Raw genomic sequence first — 7387 nt, forward strand, 5'->3', positions numbered from 1 at the left:
GTGTTCTAGATGCATCAGGACTGGTACACACCTGGACTCTAGAAACTGCGAGAGCATACACAGGACATGCACAAATTCAAACCAGACAAAAATTCCAGTAGGGAAGGAACATAGGTAAAAATTCCCACCTAGACAAGAATCTATTTGTAATTATAGCTGCCTGGGGAGAAAAAGTCAGTTTTCACTTCAGTGGGTATATCAAGCACACTCCATGGAATGCCCCATGCTCAGAAGTAGTTAGCCAATACAATCAAACTCCATGTTTTCTTGTGCTTTTTTGCTGTTGTTCTGTTTTTGCTTTTGTTTTCTCTCTTTCTTTCTTTCTTTCTTTCTTTCTTTCTTTCTTTCTTTCTTTCTTTTTTTTCCAGAGCTGAGGACCGAACCCAGGGCCTTGTGCTTGCTAGGCAAGCAAGCACTCTACTGAGCTAAATCCCCAACCCCTTGTTTTTGTTTTCTTAAGGGAGAAAGAACATGAGTTTAGGAGGTGGATGAGTATCAGGGAGAAGTTGGAGGAGGTGAAAGAGTATGATACAAATATATTGTATGAAATTCTCAAAGAATACATAAAAACCATGGCCATGGAGACACAAAGTCTTACAAGCGTGAGGACCTGAGTTCAAGCCCCCAGACCTGTTTAAAAAAGCCAAGCATGCATGGTGACACACTTGTCATCCAAGTGATGGGAACCTGTGGAGACAGAAGCCCTGGGATCTCCTGGGCAGCCAGTCAAGCCTACCTGAGCAACAAGGCAACAAGAGACCCTGTCTCAAAAAAAAAAAAAAAAAATCCCTCTAGGTGTTGAGATTGCAGGTGTCCCTGTTAGTTGCTGTGATAAAATACCATGGCCAAACGCAATGTGTGGAAGAGAGTTTATCCTGGCATATAGCTCCACAGGGGCAGTCTATAATTGTAAGGCTGGCATGGCAACAAGCAGCAAGAACAGGAAAGAGAGATCACATGTCAGCTCCCCAAAGGAAGCAGAGAAAACAAACAGGAAGTAGAGCAAAGCTACACATTCTCCAAGCCTGCCAACAGCGACACTTCCTGTAGCATGGCTCCCACCTTCTAAAAGTCCCATACCCTCCCAAAACTCTGCCACCAATGGAGACCAAATGATCCAACACATGAGCCTGTAGAGGCTACTTCTCTTTCAGAGTGCCACAGTCCTGTATTGATTTTCATGGTGTGAGGAAATACAACAGTCTCCTTTTTCATTCTTAATTACAAGTCATCTTACTATGGCTATGAAAGATAAATCCTTTCACAATTAACCCACTCAGTGCTATCAAAAATCAAATATCCATGCATGTTATACATCTGTCTGTCGTAGTTTCTTTTCCTCTTGCTGTGATAAAATACTCTGATTAAAGCCACTTAGTGGGGAAAGGTTTTATTTTGATTGACATTTCTAGGGTCTAGTCCATCTCTAGAGGGATGTGTAGCAGGAATCTTAAAAGTTCTTATTAATAAAATCTAACCTGAGGCCAGTTATTGGGGTGAAAGCTGGAGGATCAGAGAAGCAGAACAAGCCACAGCTACCTCATCTTGCCAGTTCCTCAGCTGATCCTGTTTCCTCAGACTGGAAGCCTCTGAGTCCTCATCCAGAATGGGTCTCAACTGAACTACAGCTCTAAAGCCTAAAAGCTTAACCAACCAAATGCTTAACCAGGTAAATGCTTCTAGTTTCTGGTCTCCACGCCTTATATATCTTTCTGTTTTTGCCATCACTCCCTGGGATTAAAGGCTCACTTCTTGGGATTAAAGGTTTGTGTCACCATGCCTGGTTGTTTCCAATGTGGCCTTGAACTCACAGAGATCCAGAGGGATTTCTGCCTCTGGAATGCTGGGATTAAAGGTGTGTGCTATCACTGCCTATCCTCTATGTTTAATATTGTGGCTGTCCTGTTCTCTGACCCCAGATAAGTTTATGAAGGTGCATAATATTTTGGAGAACACAATACCACCACAGGGAAGAGGCTCCAGAACAGACAGACACATTGCATCTGCAGCCAAGACACAGAGAGCAATGTAGCAGGAATCTTGCAAGGTCTTATTTATAAAAACAAATGCGGAGCCAGGTATTGGGGGGAACGCTGAAAGATCAGAGAGACAGAACAGGCCACAGCCACCTCACCTCGCCAATTCCTCAGCTGAACCTGTTTCCTCGGACTGGAAGCCTCTGAGTTCTCATCCAAATGGATCTCAGCTGAACCAGCTTAGTTCCTGGTCCTCACGCCTTATGTACCTTTCTCTGCCCTGCCATCACTTCCTGGGATTAAAGGCTTGTGCTTTCCTAAGCAAAAACACCAGATCTCAAGTGCTGGGATTAAAGGTGTGTGCCACCAAGCCTGGCCTCTATGTCTATCTAGCAGCTGTTCTGTTCTGTGACCCCAGATAAGTTTATTAAGGTGCACAATATATTGGGGGACACAGTATCACCACATTTCCACTTAGTTGTCTAAAATTTGAAAAAGCTTAAAACTAAGACAAGAAAAACTATATCCAATAAGTATATACAATATATACAGTCAAGAATTATATTAAAAGTGTCTAGTCCACTAACATTTGACAGGTTCAGACAAAAAAACTATATTATATATGTTAAGAATGTCCAGTCCAGCCGGGCAGTGGTGGCCCACGCCTTTAATCCCAGCACTCGGGAGGCAGAGCCAGGCAGATCTCTGTGAGTTCGAGGCCAGCCTGGGCTACCAAGTGAGTTCCAGGAAAGGTGCAAAGTTACACAGAGGAACCCTGTCTCCAAAAAAACAAACAAACAAAAAAAAGAATGTCCAGTCCATAATCATTTGACAAATTCAGATAAAAATTTTCATTACTTATCCTATTTAAAACAAGTAGTTCCTTTTTAAAGGTAGATTCAATAATCCCCCTTTTTGTCTTATCATATCCACATTCTCTTTTTTTTAATAACCATCGATATTTAATAAAAGGAATTATACAAAAAAAAGACAAAAAGAAAGCAATCAAGATAATAGTAAGGGTCCTCATCTACTTCATACTGAGGTCAATGTGACAGGAAGCCTAAAACGAAAACTAGAAAAGAATATTTCCTGTTCTGGCAAAATTTGTATTTTAACTTAGTAAATTTTATTAATTAATCATATAAATTAAGAATGCTTAGCATCCAATCTACAAATAACACTGAATACAATATAATTTTATTTTGTATGTCAAAGTCACAAGGATGACGTCCATGTAGTAACGATAAAGTCCATTCTTTCCGGGGCTTTCAATTCAAACAGACTGGGACAGGTCACTTTATTGCTGGCAGCATTCACAGAAGGGCTGGGCCCTTCAGAAGTAAAAGTCTGACTGGGATCCGGACAGTACCCTACTCACACGTCAATCTTTTTCTCCTTTAAAAGTAGCAAAGAGGCAATAAAGACCAGATGACTGGTGATGTCCCCCACCCCACCCCACCCACCCCACCCACCCCCCAACCCCCCACCCCACCCCACCCCCCGCCATTACTGTGCATAGCTCATCAATATCAAAACTGTCGCCTGTGCATGGCTAACTTCATCAGAGCATGTATCATCTGTATTACAGATTCCAGCCTGGACTGTTTGAAAACAGGCTATACTCAAATGATAGCCTGCGAATGACAGCATGCTCTCCTTCATTGCTTCCTCTTGAGGGCCCACGTGTAAATCTAACTGAAGAGGGGCTTGTTCAGTCTGAAGGCAGGAAATCCTTGCAGCAGTATCCCAGAATTCACAAATTCAGCAGCAGCTAATGGTACTTGTGCTTCTTGGCCTTTTGCAGTCTCATTTCTTCTAAGTCCTCATGGATCCCCAGTCTTAAGCTCTTGGCTTCCTCCTTCTGCTGCTCCTCCCAGCTGCTCTCCATGTAACGCAAGGCGTAGTCACTTTCATCCTTATACTTTTTTCGGTCATAGCCAAAGATTTCCCGAATGTGCCTGGATATTTCCTCCTGAGGTTCTCCTCCATCTTCGATGAAATCATCCATTTCTGAGTCATATTCATCATCATCATCACCGTCAGCTTCATACTCTCGAGGCCTTTTGTAGCCAGTAGGGAAGGGGAGCCTTTGGGGACCTTGGGCAGATCTGGATCCAGACAGGGGAGGCTTCATTCCATTTATCTGTCCATTGCTTGACCGACTAACAATGTTCTCTGAAGAAATTGTTTCTGAGACAACCGTGCACTTGGGTTTTATGGGGAGGCCTGGGCTACTAACTGTTGGTCCAGGTCCTAAGCTGCTCACTGGTCTTCCAGGACCTGAACTGATAGTTCGTCCAGTTGAAATGGAACCCCTTATGGACCTCCCAGGGCCAATGACTGACAGCCCAGAGGAGCCGAAGCTGCTCATTGGGCGTCGAATATCCTGGGGACTGTTTGAAGGCCTCCCAGGACCTCCAGACCTGCTCACAGGTCTCCCAGAAACACTAGGGCCACTAGGGGATCGCTCATGGCCAGTTGAGCTGCTTGCAGGTCGTCCAGGTCCATTGGTGCTATTGAGTGTTCGTCCGGAGGGATGTGCATTGCTGGCCAGCTTTCTGATCCCACTGACTGACTGCTCAAGTCCTGAGCTGGAGCTGCCATTCTGGCGCCTGTGCATGGAAACAGAACTACCTGTGGTCCGAGCTGTCCCTGGGCTAGGGCGCCCAGGAGCTGAGCCAGAGTGGCTGCCTGGCTGTCCCAAACTTGGACTCTTGGCTTTGTTGTTTGAGAGAACTGTGGGCCCAGGCTTGGAATGGCTGGGACAAGAAGGAAGAGGATTTTTGGCTTGGTGCTCAGAAGCAGATTTCTGAGTCCCACTAGCAGAAGCCTTTGGGACACTTGGTGATCTGGTGCTGGGGTGGGGCTTTCCAGTCCCATTGAAGACAGGTCTGTTGTGACCTTCCCGAAGCAAGGGTTGGGAACTACTGCCGGATCCTACCTTGGTCCTCTCTCCCAGAGGCGTGGATTTGGATGAAGACAAAGCTACTTGTCTTTCATTGGCTGTGCTGGGTCTGGATTGCTTCTCGGCACGGGGCAGGGGCAATCCTTGGGAAGAAAGCTGCCTGTCCGCAGAACCCTTGCTGGGTTTTGTGCCCACGCTGTCTATTTGAGACGGTGCCCTTTTGGACCCAGGCGGAGGTAGTTTGGCATCTGTTTCGGGTTTCTGTTTCCTGCGCTTGCATTCCAGAAACTCTTGCTCCCTAAGTTCCTTAGCAGTCAGGGGCCGCTGCTCTGCCCTCTTCACGGCCTTGATCTCCACGGGTTCAAACTGCTTCTTCTCAGCTAACCTCATTAAGTCAGTGAAGCTCATGGGTGGAGGGGCACTTTTAACGGGGGCCTTTGGTTTGCTTTCAGCTTTGGGGGGCTCCAACTTAGCGTGACTGTAGTCCAGGAACGCCTCCATCGCACACTCGTGGTCAGTTCCCTGGTTCAGGCGGCTTTCCCCTGGCCGCCTCCTCTTGGACTTTTCCTCAATAGGAATCCCATCGTAACCGTGAAAATTGTCCTTTGTCCTCTTGGCCATAGCTCTTGCTCTCTTGTCATGTTTGAGCTCAATTCGCTTTTTCACTAGCTCTTCTCTCCTCCTTTTCTCCTCTAAGGCTCTCCGTCTAAGCTCCTCTTCTTTCCTCCGAAGGAAAGCCTGTACAGCTGCCGGCTCGACACCTTTAACTTGGGGGTCTTTCTTGGGGGGCCCCACGGCCAAACTATACCTTTTCGGCACAGGGTTGACACCTTGTCCTTTGGAAGCGATCAAGAGAATCTCCCTGAAGTCCATGTCAGGCCGAAAAGACAAGCCCGGCCGGGTTGGGCACTCGGGAAGGGACGTGGTGGACATGAATCTTACAGCTGCTGGGTCTAGCTCTGCTGACTGGCTTGCTTTAGTGGCTCCTCTCCCGCCACCCCTTGTCACCGCCAGATGTAGTACAAATCTTAAAAAGTCTTATTTGTAAAAACAAATCCAGAGCCAGGTATTGGGGTGAACCGTGGAAGATCAGAGAGACAGAACCATCCACAGCCACCTCACCTCACCAATTCCTCAGATGATCCTGTTTCCTTGGACTGGAAGCCTCTGAGTCCTCATCCAAATGGATCTCAGATCAAATGCTTAGTTCCTGGTCCTCACGTCTTATATACCTTTCTCTTCCCTGATGTCACTTCCTGGGATTAAAGGCGTGTGTCTTTCCCAAGCAAAGACATGAGATCTCAAGTGCTGGGATTAAAGGTGTGTGCCACGACTGCCTGGATCTGTTTCTCTCTTAGACTGAGTCAATCTTATGGTGATATTTATTTGTGCTAAAATGTGACCTTTTTTGTATGATAACAAAGTTGCCTGGGGATCAGAGCTAAGAGCAAGCCATTAAGCAGAAGTCTGGCAGTGGTAGCCCACGCCCTTAATCTGATCACGGGACAGGCAGAATCTCTGTGTGTTCAAGGACACAGCCAGCATGGTGACACATGCCTTTAATCTCAGTGCCAACCATAGAGACCTGGAGGTCTGTATAGACAGACAGTGACAAGGAAGTCATGTGGTTGGGTTTACAACCAATGAGAAGGCAGAACAGAAAGGCAATAAAAAGACAGGACACAGAAGAAGGTCTCTCTCAGAGGAAGGACAGCAGTGGGTGGTAAGATAAGGTGGTCTTAGCTCTTGGCTACTACTCAATCTCAAGGCTTTTAAATCTTTGTTTGGCTCTGTGTTTCTTATTTAATAAGGACTGTTTAGAATTATATCTATCTACACAATATCATGTAATCCAGGGTGGACTTTTTTTCTTTTTTTTCTTTTTTCTTTTTTCTTTTTTTCTTTTTCTGGTTTTTCCAGACAGGGTTTCTCTGTGTAGTTTTGTGCCTTTCCTAGAACTCACTTGGTAGCCCAGGCTGGCCTCAAACTCACAGAGACCCGCCTGGCTCTGGCTCCCAAGTGCTGGTATTAAAGGCATGCACCACCACTGCCCTGCCCCCAGGGCAGATTTGAACTCACTTATCTGGAGTCAGAGAATAGAACAGCCACTGGATACAGAAGCCAGAAAATGGTCACACACACACACACACACACACACACACACACACACACACACACCTTTAATCCTTGCATTCCAAAGGCAGAGATCCATCCAGCTCTTGGCTACTGCTCAATCTCTGGGCTTTTAACTCTTTATTTGGCTCTGTGTTTCTTATTTAATAAGGACTGTTTAGAATTATATCTATACAATCTCATGTAATCCAGGGTGGATTTGAACTCACAGACATTCAGATGTATCTCTGCCTCCCAAGTGCTAGGATTAAAGGTGTGTGCCACCACTGCCTGGCAAATTTTTAAAATAATAAAAAAACAAACTACTGCAAAGTTATATGTGGAGACCAGGAGTTGACATCAATTTCTTCCTCAGTCCTCTCCACCTTTT

General features: G+C 45.7%; 1 pseudogene; it reads right to left on the reverse strand.

Annotated features, from left to right (window-relative positions):
• Positions 1-3648: 3648 nt before the first annotated feature.
• LOC102920768 (protein SPT2 homolog pseudogene) lies at positions 3649-5757 on the reverse strand (annotated as a pseudogene).
• Positions 5758-7387: the final 1630 nt, after the last annotated feature.

Source organism: Peromyscus maniculatus, chromosome 6 (genome assembly GCF_049852395.1).
Source record: "Peromyscus maniculatus bairdii isolate BWxNUB_F1_BW_parent chromosome 6, HU_Pman_BW_mat_3.1, whole genome shotgun sequence".
Taxonomy (NCBI): Eukaryota; Metazoa; Chordata; class Mammalia; order Rodentia; family Cricetidae; genus Peromyscus; species Peromyscus maniculatus.